A 17799-nucleotide genomic window follows, 5' to 3' on the forward strand; every position below is an offset into this window, starting at 1 on the left:
TGATTCTTAGAACCATTAGTGCAACTTCTCTGTGGGCTGGACAATATTTCTATTTGGACACACAACGCTTGAGTATTTAATTCTAAATTATAACTACCAAGAGAAATAAAAGAAAAAATCCGTTCCAAGTTTTCTATAAAAGAAAGCGATGAGAATCATTTATTTTGTGCAGGATAAAATTTATTTTGTACAGAGACTGTATGACATAGTGAAGAGTGAAGATTCTAGAGGCAGATCCAATGGTATTGTGCTTCCAAATCATACTATGTGACCAACTCCAACTCTTTCCCTCAGGTGAAAAAAAGAGAGATAATAATAGCAATATTGACCTTAAGGTGTCATTGTAGGACTCAAAAGAGATAATGCATGTAGCAACTGTTTAATTACCATCATCATTATTAATAATAGTAGTTGTGCACTATTTAACAAAGGGAAGTAGCTCTCAACAACATAGGAAAATAGATCAAACGATTCTGATTTGGGAAAGTGAATTATATTCATTCTGATTATTATTATTATACACATTCTGATTAGTTTTGATTGTCAGAGAGGTGACACAGAAAGCCCTAAAGTTTCCATGGGTTAAGGTGCTTGAGATAATGTGTGGTATGCAGGCAGAAATACCTACAAGCGGATTTTTTTTTTTTTTAACCATTGGCCTCAACCACATTAAAAAAAAAAAAAAAAAGTCCTATTGCAGAATGTCAATCTGCCTGACAGTGTAAATCTCCTTAAAGCAATTTAATTCAGATTAAAAAGATAACCATGGCTTATGCGGCAGAATGAGGGATCTGTTTCAAATCCATCACATTAACACTATCAATAACCCATGATGACCCATGATTGAGTAGTTTTAATTAAGTTCAGTTGGAGTATTGGGGGAAAGGTGCTTCATTTAATCCTTCATTAATAGTTAAAGTGAATATTATAAATACCTCTATAACTTCTGTAGCTTGAACATCTTTCTTTTTTATTGAATTTATTGTTTTTCTTTCTATAGAGTAGTGCCATTTGGGGAACTCTGATTCCCAGGAGCTTTAATGCTACCCCACTTCCAGCACTATAAAACAGAGGCCTGCTGTTTTAATCACGCCTCTCTCTCTCTCAATGTTGTTTGCGCCCTGGTACAACCCATCTGCCTTGAATCTAGGGCTCCGCTGGGGCTGCACACATCTGCCAGCCAGACTACCTTCGTACACAATTACTCAATCCACCGTAAGGCCCTTTAATAGGAAACAAGTGTGACAACGGCAAGCCTCTTTTTTTTTTTTTTCCTCCTCCCTCTTAAACCACAGAGTCAAATAGCTCTAATAGAGATGAAGCTTGATAGATCCGCCCAGGTGTAGGTGAAATGGTAGAGCCTCAGGGGTAATAGATGCTGTGCTCTCATGCTGAAGTTTAGCACTCTGTCCTGACCGGCTCGCTAGCAGCAGTGAGATGGGCTGCTCCTTGTACAGTTACAGAGTCAACACGCTTCTTGCCGCTCACGTTTATGCCTAATCCGGAGGGCAACCTAGAGCTAGGTAAGAACAGCAGAACAGCTCTTTGACTTCAGCGTGTGGACAAAGGACAGCAAATGCAGTAAGTGGAAAATTTATTCTTCTTTTACTTGGGAATTAATTAAGGATGTTTACTCTCAGGGAATCCTCTAAAGACTGCAAAAGTGAACTAGCAAAAAGCCTGCGTTCATAACCCTGTGGATTTCCTCCAGTTTCGTTTTGCACAGTGCCTTGGCACTGTCACTGAAGCTTAAATACTCTGCAAGTGCCTTCCTCATTCAGAAGGTCTCGGAACTAAAATGTGGTGCTAATAATATTGCTAATTCAATCCTGTAGCCTGGCATATTACTCACTATTTCTGGGTGAAATGTCCTTTATTGCTGTCAGGAATGATGGTAGCAAGTGTTTTGTCACAGTTCTGACAATAAAAAAAATATGTAAGAAGCACATACTTTTCTCGAAAATAGTTTTCAACTTTTCTGCATAGCTGTATTGTTATGTCACTGTTTGCTAATGTGTGGCATTTGCCTGAAATTTTTGCTCAACAAATCCATTCTACAGCTCAATCTCTTACCAAAGAAAAGATGCTAAAAACTAAACGCAGTATTAAGTTGTAGCAGCAATGACAATGATAATGAATTTTTAAACAAACAAAACAAAACAAAGGTCATTTGTCTGATAGCATAGGAAGAGATATTAAAGCCAGATGTAGGAAATCTCAACTTTGACTTTTTGGTCTTTCATGCTTGGTTTAAAGCAGCCTTCACTTTGCGTTTACTTTGCATTTACAACTTGAGATTCACTATTAAACTATATTTGAACTTCAAGTTCAGATTTGATCTAAATGCAGCCCTGTTCCTTGAGCCCCCTACTCTGATTTTTACTTGGCTATGGGGAATCTTTTTACTACTATACCATATATCCTGAATTGTGTTAACAAGCTAACTGTGGTGGACTTTTTCAGGTGGAATGTCAGCCAATGTGAAAGAATGTGTTTGCTGTTCAAATGTATGATGTTCCATGTAAGAAATAAACGCATGGGACATATGCTCTGACAAAGATTCCAGTTAGGATTCTAAATTCAATGCATCACATATTGCCCAAAGATAATAATATTAAAAAGGATGCAGTTAAAAACTGTCAGCACGTCATAATAGCTCTTTGCAATCATTCAAGGATTTTTTTTAACTTAGGCTTTTTTTAAAAATTAGTCTGGAAGGCATTGTTGTCTCAAAAGACAATGTACATATATAGGGTACATAGACAGGTGAAACTGGATAAAACACTGTTGCATTGTTTAAATAATTCCCTACCGGCCAGCGTTTTGTTTTTGTTTTCTAACTATTACAGATGGACATCATTGAAATTGATGGTTTAAAAACCATGACGGTAGAATCCTGATGACTCCTTTGTGTATATTCAGAAATGATTTATCTCGGATAAAGTTGCTGCTATGAGAGGTTTAATTAATTATTGCTTGTTAAATATATTTCTTTAAGAATTGCATCTGACATTACTGATGGTAGAGTAAATGCAGTTTAAAAGTCATTCTTCATGAAATACTTAAACCGACAATTGTTGGCATTGAATAGCGGTCAATGTCTACCCCCTACAGGGAGAGAATCTAATTTCACTATGCCTTCCCCAGTACATGAATACCATGGAGTACAGTTCACACATATGAATGCTGTAACCGTGTCAATGACTCCAACAAGTGCCCCTTAATGAAAAGGTCAGGTCTGTGATTAATAGGAAGCCTTTTTCAAAGGCTGGACTTCACTTCAGCACTGCCTTTAGATTTGTTTCTCCTTGATTTACTTCATTTGCCTTTCAAAGTATAATAAAAATCAAGTGGTGCTATGCTGCACTTTTTAAATACTTTGTGGTTAATTTTATATGATGATAACACATTGGTTAGAATATTTGGTTCGGTAAAAAAATAAGTAAGTCAAAAAATCATTCAAGCTTATTATTGAAGACATAGAATGATGAATGAGAACTTTACACTTTATCCAAAGAGTTAGAATATATCGCCTTTGCTTAAGTTGCAGTTAATTTAATAAATTTGAAGAGTCACTGTGGGAATAAAGATGGAGTGACAGGAAGGGTTTGATATTTTACACAAGATTTATTATGCTTAAATGGTAGCTATATGCCAGCAAGTAAATATACACAAAGAACTCATGCAAATAATGATTTTTCACCAATGGTGAAATTCATTTAAGGATATGTAGCTAAGTGGTGATAAGACAGTAATTACATCTATTGATATCCTCAAAGAAGCAATTGAGTCATCTATAATTTACAACAGTGGCTTTGTTATAACCATCCCAGTTAAATCCTATGCTGAAAAGCATTAAGGTTAAGTCTAACTTAAAAGTAAAACAAATACTTTTTTTACAGGAATTACATTTTACTAATAAATATCCTGTTGAAATTTAAGCAATTGACAAATTACATTTTAAATAAATACCCTTGTCTTTTCATTTATGTAAGTGTTCTGTGTCGCTGTGGCTTTATCTGTACATGTTCTCAAATAAGATTGCAGTAGGAATAATTCGACAATACAAATAATGGAAGTAAGTGGAAAATACATACGCTATATTTATTCACACAAATTCTAAAATACTTGGAGGAAAATTTTTAGAAATCACAGGATATATCAACTTATTCTAAGAGATCTCCTTCCTTGAAGAATTTTAATTTTTAACCATAAATCAACACAGGATTTAATAACTCCATTTTCACTTAAAACAAAGGAACTATATTACATATCAAGATAGAGAGTATGGGGAAAAAGACAGTGAAATTTCAGTGGTCACTCAAGGAAGAGACAGTGTGGCCAACTGTACAACGGGTACAATGCTTCCTAGATGTGCTCCCACCTTATCAGTGCCCACAGTGTCTTCCAGGTACTCTTCTATCCAGGCCTCCATTTTTGTTATGAATCGGAAGCCAACCATTTCCAGATAGGGTGCTATGAATAACATGAATTGGGCACTTGCAAGGAACCAAACACTGCCCTGAGCATTTGGTACCCATGATTTATTTAGTCCTGATAGCCCAATGAAGTAGGTACTGTTTCTATTCCCATTTATAAAAGTAAAACCAGAGGGGTTGAAGAACTTGACCAGTGCCATGTAGTTGGTAAGCAGTGGAACTTGGATTCAAATTAACTTTGCATGAGGACAGATAAATCTTCTAAACACTAGACTGCACTGCTTCCCTAACAGGTGACTTCGTTATCAATGCCAAGTTGACTTTATCTCTGATCACCTGATCAGGACGACTTGAATTCTGAAAGAGATTTATAAATAGAAATAGATAGACGACCCAATCAAACAAAACATAAATCGTTAAATGCCAGTGAGTAAGACCACACTTCAGTTTACATCATCATTCAGTATGTATAGACCCTACTACTTTTCAGAGGTTTTATGACAAGTATGGGAGTTACAGCTATTATCTCAGCTATTGGGAGAAGAACTGGTCCTTCTACCCTCGCTCAATTGTTAATTTTCCATTCGTGTTAGGTCTCTGAGAAGAGTTTGTCAACTCAGGGTATTTCCAACCAATCCACTGTTGAACTTAACAGGGGTGATGCTCATCACAATGGTCTCTGAATGAGAGTCACCTAAACACATTCCCACCAACCACTACGGCAGTGAAAAAAAGTGAGCAGTTATTCACTCTTAAAGATTTTCAGGCCTTAGTTACTTAGTAGGACCATCTGGATTTTTTTTAATAGAATGATCATTGAATGTCTCTTTATCTGTGAATACTTGTGTCATGTAAGCATAGCCTAGAAAAAACCTATTTGAAATATTTTATTTCAGATACAGATTTTCCAAGGAACTATACCTGTCGTATGACCCTCTGCTGGAACACTTTCTCCCCCAGACAGACCTTTATCAATATGATTGAGAATATTCTTTGTAGAGAACTCAAAAACAAAATATTTATGATAAAAAAAAACCCTTCTATTTCATAATATAACTTTTGTCATTATGGGCTTGTGTATCTTCTCCCAGATAAAGACAGAATATTCATTTTAAAGGGAGTTTTTTATTTCTAAAAGCCTATCTTATCATAATTGTTAAGGTGAGAGATCCACTTCTATATACACAAGCAGTTTTATGCATGGCAAATTTAATGAAAATGAGGAAATTACTTCAAATTTTTAGCGAACCCAACCTACTTTTTAAAAAACTGGATATGTAAAAATGTTACTTTAATTCTCATATATTCTTTTGTGTTGATAAAAGATATCTGATGAAAAAAAAGGTATGGGATGAAGATATTTAAATATGTTTGGCATTTATAAAACCATAGACTGTTTTTATACAAAAGGAGACAGAGAAGAAAACAAGTAATTTTTTTTTCAAACTAATCTTAAAATCCTAAGAGAATTAATCTATAGTGACAAGATCTGAAAGCCCTAAAAACCTTGAGGATTGATGATTACTTGAAAAACTTCGATCAGAGACTTCCCTATCACTGTCATAACTCAAAGAGCTCAACAGGCTAGCTTCTTGAAGTTAATCTTACCCTCATAAATCCTTTTTGGATTATCCAGACAACACTTCATTTTCATTTGTAGGGTCATCTTCACTGGGAGGGTCTCCTAATCCCATCCCCCTCCTTTTTTTGGCCTGACTCATCCCAAGCCTTCTACCATGGGTCCAGTCTACAATTAATTCTGTCTCGTACTGGCTTACTTACTACTGGCTTATGTTCCAGGGAAATACTGAGAACACTGTAGGTTTAGACATTGTGCTGACGGACAGTTCCATTCATATCTGGTGGTCACAATTGCTATAGTCTCATACATCCTGAAGCCAAAACCAGCAGTCAGCCACAACTCGATTCATGCATGTCCTTGCTTTGTGTGGAAGGAAGGCTCTTGGTCCCAGTTTCCCTACACAAATCAGACTCCTAGCTACCATGGGTTTACTTCTGCAACCAATATCCAAAAATTCTTCTTTTCTATCCCTGCTTAATATTAAATATTCTCTTCATTTTAGGCTCATTGACACCTATATCCTGTTTAGAGAGTGGCATGAATTTTTAATTTGGTTATGAAGTACATTTTATCATTGCTGTGTGTTCAGAGTTAAAGTTGGAGGTGCGACAAACTCAGGGTTTCAAAGAGGCGTTTCATTAGCAGTCAACTTCATTTTGTTTTATTCCTTAATATTGTACAAATTACACATGCTGCATCATAACTTTCCTGATAAACTGTATTTTCAGTCATTCTAGAATTTATTTTCCCTAGATAACCATCTGCTACTAAGTACGCATATCCATGTTAGTATTTAAACTTGGGTTTGACTGAATTACAAAACTAAAATCCTTATAAGTGGAATACTGAACATGAAGTAGAACACTGGGGTTCAGGTCCTCTTTTAGACAATTATTCGGTCGTTTTTAAAATGTATAGAATATCGGCCATGCAACATTTTTTGATTTATTTGCACATGAAAGAATTGTGAAAAGCTCTTTGTAAAGTGACCAGGAAAAATGAGAAATTTTTATGAGACATAGAAGGCCATGAGAGTGCATAAGCTCAGCATCTGATGTCTCATTCAGGACTTGCCTGGCTTTTAAAGGGTTTTGTATGTGTGGAGGACTCTGTTTGGTATAACTTATGTTGTATAAACAATCACACATATTTTCTCCCCTATATTAAAATATATTTCAGTGATGTTTAATCAGAAAACTTTTATCTCAGCCTGAGTTTCATTTAACAAAATAGGAGTTTCCATGAAAAATTATGTCTTGGCGTGAACAAACACTTCTCAATTTCCTTAATTTGTGAGCTTAATGAAGGATTCATATTTGATTTTTCCATTTCTTGGTGGGTCTCTTTTCAGTCCTGTTCTGAAGGATTTAAGAAATGAAAGAAAATTAACAAAGGAATCCAAAAACCTTTACCATTTAAAAGTGAGCCTCTAAAACTGAATCCTGGAATTCAGCTTCGTTTACCCTATAGTCCTAGCCAACAATTGCCTGACACATGGTGAAGAACAGGAATGCTGTACTAACAAAAATATCTTCATATTCACATAAAACATTGACATATATTGGCATCTTTGCTCTTAGCTACCCTATGAGATAGTATAACACTAATACATTCATTTTTTTTCACTTCTTAAATAATGTTAGAAGTATATTTTAACAAGGCTGATTTTCAGGAGACTATAGATGCTGGAGAGGATGTGGAGAAACAGGAACCCTCTTGCACTGTTGGTGGGAATGCAAATTGGTGCAGCCGCTCTGGAAAGCAGTGTGGAGGTTCCTTAGAAAATTAAAAATAGACCTACCCTATGACCCAGCAATAGCACTGCTAGGAATTGACCCAAGGGATACAGGAGTACTGATGCATAGGGGCACTTGTACCCCAATGTTTATAGCAGCACTCTCAACAATAGCCAAATTATGGAAAGAGCCTAAATGTCCATCAACTGATGAATGGATAAAGAAATTGTGGTTTATATACACAATAGAATACTACGTGGCAATGAGAAAGAATGAAATATGGCCTTTTGTAGCAACGTGGATGGAACTGGAGAGTGTGATGCTAAGTGAAATAAGCCATACAGAGAAAGACAGATACCATACGTTTTCACTCTTATGTGGATCCTGAGAAACTTAACAGAAACCCATGGGGGAGGGGAAGGAAAAAAAAAAGGTTAGAGTGGGAGAGAGCCAAAGCATAAGAGACTGTTAAAAACTGAGAACAAACTGAGGGTTGATGGGGGGTGGGAGGGAAGGGAGGGTGGGGGATGGGTATTGAGGAGGGCACCTTTTGGGATGAGCACTGGGTGTTGTATGGAAACCAATTTGACAATAAATTTCATATATTGGAAAAATAAATAAATAAACATTAAAAAAAGAAACAAGGCTGATTTTGTGACCAAGTATTTAATTTATACAAAATGAAAATTTGAGCAAGAAAAGCTTATGTGCACTCATTTCATTACCTTGAAGATACAAAAGCAAATATACGTGGGTGAATATAGAAATGTAAAGTAACTACAGGGTGTCGTGTCATTTATATTATCTCATTTAATCTTCATATTGATAGCAAAAGAGGTTTGTCCTTTGCAGTTTACAGATAAACAATGTGTTTTACTTTCTCAATTTTATGAATAACATTAAACTAATGAAAGTATTTCCAAGAGGCTGATATATTATCTGAAAGCAGCAAATGTGCACAAACATGCTGGGATGCCCACATGCAGGGTAGCTTGGGACAGAGGCTATGTTTTTTATAGTTCTAGTCCTTTGGACTGGAATTTAGAGACTCAAACTATTTCAATACATTATGGACCTTAAGGATGCACGTATACACCGTATATGTGGTAAGACTCCTACCTGACAAAATCTTAGTATTGCCATCATATTTTGATTCAAGAAAATATAAGAAATGGTGTGATATCAATGCCATGTGTTTCAAGAAGGCATTTTACTTTAGTACCTTTAGGAGAATGCAAATGTTATAGATGATTTTATCATGTAGAAAAAGATGCATATTTTATATCAGACCTTGTGTTTATATCATGTTTTTAGGCATATTCATTAGTTTCTGTTACAATAATGTAATAAATAACTTGTTCCTTGTGTGTGTAGTTTATGTGTCAAAGCAAATACATGCGTGTATGAATGATTTCTATTATCCATTCCACAGTAATAGCTCTCTTAAATAAAAATGTTTTTTTCTTTAAAGAACTATAGTTCATAATTTAAAAAACAAATTTCATCACCAACTTTCGTGTGCACCAACAGGAAAAAAAAATCTATGAACTTAAAATAATTGTTTCCTGGCTTACTTTGGCTGCTTTAGAGTTTTGAATATTTATAGTAATCACTTGCTATTCTCTGCTGCTATAGAAACACTGTATTTTTATATTTAATGTGTTACTTTAAACAATGACTGTGGCTACGGACAGCATTACATAGAGATCTTGTAGGTAGACTACAAGTTTTTAAAATAATGTTATTAACCTTTTTTTTTTAATTTGTTCATTTTGGAAATTGTGAACTTTGCTTTTTTATTATGACAAGACCCAAACATTTATTTTATTAGTATGACTTGGGTTGTATATTGCCCACATGGAATCTTTTTAGACTCTCCAAAACCACTAGACTCACAAAACTGCCATTGGCTATTGCTGACACTAGCCCACTGGGAAGGAGGTAGGATAAGAGACGACAACAGACTGCCAGCAGGACAGCATCAGCGGCTCCCCTTGTGACAGCAGAGAAGATCAAAATGGGGGCGGGGGGTAGGGGAAACACAGGATTAGAAACCCTGTTCCCTGTGGAAACCGATATCTTCTGTTACAACAGGGGTACAGCTAAGTTCCTGCAGGTGGTCTGCCCGGTGAAAATAGTCACCATACTCAGGGAAACCTGTCAGGAGTCTTACTATCAGATATTTACAATTTCCCCAGTCTATATACAGCGTAGCAGTCAAGGTCCTTTGTGCCATAGGTAACTTTTCCTAGTAATACCATTAGCCTTTTAATTTTTATCATGTTTCCAGGAAAATAGAACTAGACAGCTCATAAAAGATGAAATTGGCATGACAAAGGGGAAAGTGCATTGTATTCTCTATCCACAGATAGTTAACATGAAGTTCGAGAAGATTCGTTTGAAGGACTGCCATGGCATGTTTCCATTCTGTCTACAAAAACTGAAAACCTCATTTGCAGTTATACTTATTGCACAGAGACCTGCTGTCATTTGTCGTTTTGATTTTGCTTCCAAAATATTTTAAGCATCTCTGCCCCTCTGTAAACTTTAAAAACTATATATACCTACACACCAGCATTTTGAAGGGCTGAAAAAGATCTAGATCCAAGGGAAATTTCTATCCTTTATATGAGATTAGACTGAGGAAGGTGACGACTACATTTTCTAAGACTAAAGCTCAGAATCAATTATGTAACTGCTTTAAATACTTAAGGCTTCACATAAGATACGCCTGGAATTGCTTCCAAAGCTCAGGATACTAGTTCTGGAGGACCACCTTTGATATGGGAACAGGCTAATAGGACCCATCCATGGTACGTCACTTGTGGCTGCAGCAATAATGTTATATGTCAGCATGTCTTAGGGGAAGAAAGTGCATTTGGCAGGAGCTCTGGCTTTTCTGGAGAGAAGCAGTATCATGGGCAGATGATAACTTGGCAAGTTCCTGCAACTGCAACTGTGACCATTAAAGTTTAAGGATTGACTCAAGCTATTTTTTTCTGAAAGGACTAAGGGCTGGTCACGTTAAAAACATTTTGAGTGCATTTGCTATTGTGGTTCCCAATCCTAATTACTTCTCAAAGCACTGCTAAGAATTTATATTGGGGCACCTGAGCGGCTCAGTCTGTTAAGCGTCTGGCTCTGGATTTCGTCTCAGGTCATGATCTCATGGTTTGTGAGTTCGAGCCCTGCATGGAGCTCTGCACTGACAATGTGGAGCCTGCCTGGGATTCTCTCTCTCCCTGTCTCTTTGCCCCTCCCCGACTCGTGCGCACACACTGTCTCTCTCAAAATAAATAATGTTTTAAAAATGGAATTTATATTAGTGATATTTAAACAAGTGAACACTAAGAAACAATATGCTATTCAGGTTGTATCTACTAGTTTACTGTCTAGGAATAGATATTAGCTATACAGTAATTGTAAAATGTGTGTGCATTTATATACATAGTCTTAGATAATGACTAGACAACTTACCAAATTTCAGAGATTATACTTGTATAAAGTTAAAATTAGCATGGACAGATCATTTAAAAACATATATCATTTAATAACATTAGCTACATTTTTACTTGTAAAATGAGAAGTTTTAAATAGATAATGCACCTAGTTTCTGTGGTTTCTAATTTAAAATATGTATACACACATTATTTCATTTGTAATAATGAACAGCACCGTTTAAAACTTAATTTAAAAACTTTGAGTAAGATAACAAGGATATATTACTCTTATAGAGATGTGTGCTGATATTTAAAAAGTTTTATTTTTTATACTACATTTGATGACTTAAAGTCAGTCTTGACTGAATTAATAAACTCCTGAGTAATTAAATATCCTCAAGTTATTTGAATATTGAAAAATAGGACATTGATTCTTTTAGTTAATTTTTCTGGTTTCTGTTAAGTGCTGATCATGAATTAAGGAATTAAAAACCATTTCTTGCACTTTAAATAGATAATAATTTGCCTTTTTTTCTATTCTAGATAATTTTTTATTCTGTCAAACTGTAGACCCCATAATGAAATGGAGATGGTACAGTGTCATTAGCTACAAATAGTGAACTTAATTTATCTTAAATTATGTGTAATAAGAGAAAAAATATGAAACCACATTAAGAATGATGTTACTTAAAGAAATAAAAAAAAACATATTGTAATTAGTTCATGTTCCTTTTGAAATTAGAGCTATAAGTCTTTGGAAAATTTGTCAGAGATATATGAAGTTTCTATTAGATCTTTTTTTGTTTGTTTGTTATGTACCACATTTGTCATTTAATAGATAATGAGTTTTAACATCAGCTGTGGCTGGATCTCTTAATTTGAATACTATGCTTAAAGCATCTTTTGATTTCTTTTAACAAGATATCTCAAAGTTAGAAGATCTTTGAAATAGTCTGTATCCTTAATTAGATTTGATCCCAACCTGTGCAGCACAAGCCGTTATTAATTGAGATTTATGCAAAAGAAGATAGACGTAATGAGCATTTGAATGGCTCATGGATCAGTGCAGACTTAAATTTACTGTAGCATGTTTTCATTGATCACCCCTACAGTTAGGGTGGACTTTACTGAGAAGCATAGAGAACTAGGAAATACAAAGAATGGGATTGACCTTTAGCAAATTTTGAGTGTTAGGAACTTTATCTTTGATAATCTTCCCTTCACTTCACAACTTTTTTCAATTCAGGGAGCAATTTCTCTTCCCTTCTCTCAGCAGTTGAGTCACCCCCTTGCTCCTAGACTTCATACTGACTTCCGATTACCCCAAAACTTGAACTTCTGCCAACAGCAGCAGTTTTTTTTTTTTTTTTTTCAGTTCAGAAAGCTCCATGCTCTTAGTCTTTACTCTTTGACACTGTCACCCTCTTCCCCAGTAATTCCTAAATCAAAACACTCATTCCTTGGGTGTAGTAATTACTGCTAGGTCCTGGACGGGAAGTCAATTAAGCAAAGACACAGAATGTTGAATGAGTATCATTCAACAGTTTGATGGGTGTATTTTAATTAATAAGCCTTTAACACTTCGGGTGTTTACATTTTAGTAAGAGCATTCCTCTGATTCAAAGCGTGTTTCTAATTTTTGAAGCTTCAGCAAAAATTTGAAAGAGATGAGCTTCCCCGCAAGTGCTGAGCTCCGTTCCTTTCCACCTCTAAGTTGTGATCGGTCTCTGGCCAGCTCTGACCCAGGAAGCTGCTCCCTGGCTAGCACTCTTAGTCCGGAGAGGAGGATCTATGACAACTTGGTGTCAATTTTTGCTGTCCACTCACTTTTGCCTGTTCTATTCTCATGCTCTAAATATTTTGAAACCAGCCAATAGAAGAACCTTACGGAATGCAAATCGTATTTAAGAGAAGTTTTAAAATTCGCTTTTCATGCTTATGTGTTACAAGTCCATTTTTCACCTTCTCTTCCATTCCAGGTGTTCCTGCTTAGCCCCTAACCCCTACATCCTCCTAGCATACCTTCCTTCTGAAATCAGTTGGAAATTCAGAGGGAGTGGAAAAAGGAAAAGAGAAATAGAAAAGGCCCTGACTGAATGTTGCTAATTGAGGGAAAGTGAGGCTGCTCCATGTATGAAGTATTGTTCCCAGTGGCTGCTGCCGAGATGAACATTAATCTTGTTTTAGTAAACTACATTTATATAATTAATCATGTTGTCATTTGGGGGTTAGTGATGCAGTTTGCCTTGGATAACTGCCGGATACTGCAGACCTTTACGCTAGCCTAAACTTTTCTGACTTACCTAGTCTAAATACCTTTACACTGAACTCAAAGTTAGTGTGCTAATGCCGTTTTGCTCTAGCTATTTTTTTTTTTGTTATCCTTGTCCTTGTTTTAAGTTGATCTTGAGATTTTACATGAGAAAAAGAAGAGCAATTAAATATTCCTCGCCAGTGAATTTCTTAGTGATATTACTGATAAACTGTGGATGTAGTTGAATGGTTAAACTTTGCCAGAGCAAGTATGTATATAGCACATGCTGTCCCTGACACACTTGAGGTTGTACACTTTTTGAAAGAATGAAATATAGCTGTTTGAAAACCATTATTTTATGGCACAATTTAAACATCCTTCCCAATTCTATGAAGCCTTGAGCTAGGTAGTATCTTTTCCTGCTCTGAATTCTGTACCATGTATTACTTGGGTCATTTCTTTGATAGCTGCCTGTACAGAGGCATTTCCTTTCCCTGCTAAATGCTAAGCTTCTTGGACACAGAGACCAGGGCGTCTACTTCTTTGTGTGCAACACAGCCGTGGCAAAGTAGGTGTTCAATAAACACTTCTTTGATTGAGGATTGACAGTTTCCACCCTGTATATGCAGATTGAGGGGTCTTTACCTTCTGTCTCTATACCCCATTTGCTGTTTAATTGGCTATTAGCTGGAACTGATTGATAGACATGAACACTTTTTTTTCAAAAAGAGAATTGACAGCTATGTAAATACAGCACTTAACCTTAAGCACTCAGCCATTAACCTTAATCACTGTCCATTAACCTTAAAGCACCCCAGGTTTCTCCCCTTACAATCCCCCAAAGCAGACCCCACTGAATGCATTCTTTAGCACAAAAAAGAATCTTTTAGAATGTTTTTCTTATTGTTCTATGAGTGGCTATAAAAAATGTATTTTGAAAGGGAACACTTGACTCTATTTCTTTATGTAGATGCTAATTAATTTTCCAGGTGTTCATAGAAAGATACAATATTGGAAAAATTATTTTGAAGAGCATGTTGGGATATATTTGGTAAGGAAAAACCTAAACAATGTTTTTTTTTAAAGTGCCATTTATAAGGTTGATAATCACAAGTGCATTACATACCGCTTTCTAATTAAGCCTGGAAGCATGAAAAATAAATAAACTTTTTCTATAGCTGCTACTAAAATCATATTTAAAATGAACTTCAGATATGTAGGCACAATCACTTACTTTAAGAATAGTGGCTTCCTGAAATACTTTATATCTAATGTCAGAGAATAACAAAGACAGAAGAATAAAGGCATTTCCTTTTTTAAACATAACACTTTAGATTTATTCTTTAAGTATGCTCATCAATAGAAATAACCCCTATTATTGAAATAATTTTAATGAAATGATAAGGAGAATAATCATAATCCTTTATAGTCTATAAAATTTATGTTTTCTATTTTGGGTGTTTCACAAAAAATATCTAATAATGGTAATGGAAAGATGCAAAATGTCACCTGTCAGTTAATGCATTCCAATTTATTGTGTTTGTTTTATATCCTAGTTTTGTTTTACCAAGATGTATATTCACAACCTATAGTTGTAGTAAAATGACATGACAAAGTTGCAAAAAGTTTTGTGTGTAATTGTATACATAATGATGTTTTACAGCCTCAATCTTTGGAGGGAAAGCAGTAAATCAGTGAAGTTCCCATTGTATTTTGAACATGATACATATTAGGGTGAGGTGGACTAGAATGTGGGAGGATGGCTGGCGTTTAGGGAGGCAGAGAGAGAGCACCTTGCTGTATTCAGGAAAGCAATTTGATACTAATGGACTGATTATTTTTAGATTTGCCAAAGTGCTCAGTGTTGCTCCAAATCCCAGAAGGAACTGACACTAGAAGGTGTGAGCAACTGAGGGCAGGGGAGGGTCTCCCTTACAACTGCATTTCAAGGTATATTTTAACAAATGTGAAATCTCACTGGAAAAACAAACCAGTGTAACACGATGACTTCAACTCCACAAAGATGTTACTTCAACATTGGCTGGTTAGCTGTTCCCTTGGAATTTTCAGTTACCTAACTGAGGAAGAAGGTGATAATGAGAGAGGGACTCGAGAAAAGAGAGTTCAGGCAGAAGGAGCTCCACAAAGGCATCCAATCCAAAACGGACCTCCTATTTTGAGAATTAATCAATAGCTTTCACAGCAATTACTCTCCATATGCTTAGCTGCCTCTCTAAGCACTTCTGCCATTCGTTCATTCTTGGCCCCCGAGGAGGCTCTTGAAGGTACACAGACACTAAGACCATAAATGAACAGTTTCACTTATTGTTTAGTAGATTCCATACCCTCACATCACTATATATATGGATAAATAGACATAACCATACACACTGACATTCTTTTCATACAAGGTGAGGAAAAATAAATGCAGATTTAGCTCCAAATTTGAACAAGTAAATGGAAGTAAATTTTTGTCCTTCATCTTTGCAGACTGTCTGTTAAAATACATACATTTGTTCATTTGAGTAATGTTGCTTAAGGAACCATGTCACTTTAAGAATAGGTCATTGCACTTGTTGAAACCATGATGTAAACATATTAAGGGTGTATTTTGAATTATTATTTTCTTTTAAAAACACGTAACAGGTACTCTTCTATCATGCTTTTTTACTCACAAAGGAACAACTAGGAATAAGACAAATTTCTTTCCCTAAATATGATTATCAAGTGCTATAATATGTGAGATCAGATAATGGAAAACCGATTAAAATGTCATCTTAATTTTTTTTTTTTTTTTTACAGAACTTGGTTAGAAATAATAAGTAATTGTAGCCATGTCTCCAAGTTGCAAGACATGGTTAATTTAATGATAACACAATTAAAAACAAATTAAACCATGTTGATATTGTACAAGCCAATGTCTTACATCAGGTTCTAGGGACTACTTAGAGAGTTTGGACTACATAAAATGTATATTATTTTCTAACCTCTGTCTTTTCTATGTTTACTCTATCACCTTTTTGTTACTTACCAGTTTGGATGTTCATGCATGAGAAACACAAGATTCTAAAAATGTACTTTATTAAATACTTACATAGCAAAACAATATACTCAGTATTAGTAAAAGCAAATTTTTAAATTTGTTTAGTATTTTTATCATTTCACTCGGTCACCTGAATGCCTAGCATATATTAGATATTCATGTTATTTATTGAATCTTTTTTCTTTATAACAATTTTTATCTATTTATTTTATCTATTTACTTATTTTGAGAGAAAGAGACAGAGAGAGAGAGAGAGAGAGAGAGAGAGAGAGAGAGTATATGTGCACATGTAGGGGAGGGGCAGAAGAGAGAGGGAGAAAGAATCATAAGCCAGACTTGATGAGATCACGACCTGAGCTGATATCAAGAGTTGGACGCTTAACTGACTGAGCCACCTAGGAACCCCTGAATAAAATTATTTAATTCTTCAAATTAAGCACTGTTAGTCTAGTTTCATAAAAGTAACTTCAGATTCTGCCAATCTGTTGCATTCTTTTGCACACTCCCACCTGGTTGGTGGCTCTACATTTGGACAGCTGAGACATATTTAAAAGATTCTTAAACCAACTTCCCCTTATCCCTAGGTTCTAAAGAAAGAAAGAAAGAAAAAAAAAAAAAGACTTTCATGGGAATCAGAAATTGCCTGCATGGATACTGTTTCAAGTGAAAGCAGGCATGGGTGTCACGGATTAACTAGGAGTTTTATAAGTAAATCCCATGCACATCACCTATCAGTTAACAAAATATCTGTTCAGAATTAATTACGTACAAAAGATTGGGGGAAAAAGAAAGAACATAGGGATGCCTCCTACTTCCCAGCAAAATCACCCGGTTGCGTATTCTGTGAATGTCCTTCTTAAAAGACTGTTCTTGAAATTCATTTTGATCTCATTTTATCTGTAAAAAATTGAGGTCAGAGTGTCCAACCCAACCCAGTAAAGTCAGCTCCAACATCTGTATGACTGCATTTTCTCACTTGAGATTTTTTTTTCAAACGTTAAGTAGAAAGGAATTTAAGAAAATGATATCTGTTTCATATGTGTTTTTACCCTTAAAACAGCAAGTCAGTGCACCACCGCTACCCCAAAGCCAACACAAGAAACAGCTAACCACTCATCACATTCACCCACACCCTTACACCAAATGAACAAACAAACACATAAGCAGACATAAAAAACAAACCAACTACGAAAACAGAGTCTGCCTCGCTAACATTTCATCATGGCAAGGAAATTTCAGGTTGAATGTGTATAGTAAAATATACTTTCACCAGGGAATGTGAGGGGGGCTGTCCCTACCCCTCCT

General features: G+C 35.6%; 1 protein-coding gene across 2 annotated transcripts in view; it reads left to right on the forward strand.

The window, feature by feature from the left end:
• Positions 1–1187: 1187 nt before the first annotated feature.
• The window catches only part of SEMA3A (semaphorin 3A), a 467035-nt gene continuing 450423 nt past the window's right edge, over positions 1188–17799 (forward strand). For both annotated transcript variants that reach the window (XM_058725246.1, XM_058725245.1), the window contains exon 1: positions 1188–1581. The gene's annotated coding sequence lies outside the window, so the exon portion shown is untranslated. The remainder of the gene's footprint in view (positions 1582–17799) is intronic.

This window comes from Neofelis nebulosa, chromosome 4, assembly GCF_028018385.1.
Source record: "Neofelis nebulosa isolate mNeoNeb1 chromosome 4, mNeoNeb1.pri, whole genome shotgun sequence".
In the NCBI taxonomy this organism is placed as follows: domain Eukaryota; kingdom Metazoa; phylum Chordata; class Mammalia; order Carnivora; family Felidae; genus Neofelis; species Neofelis nebulosa.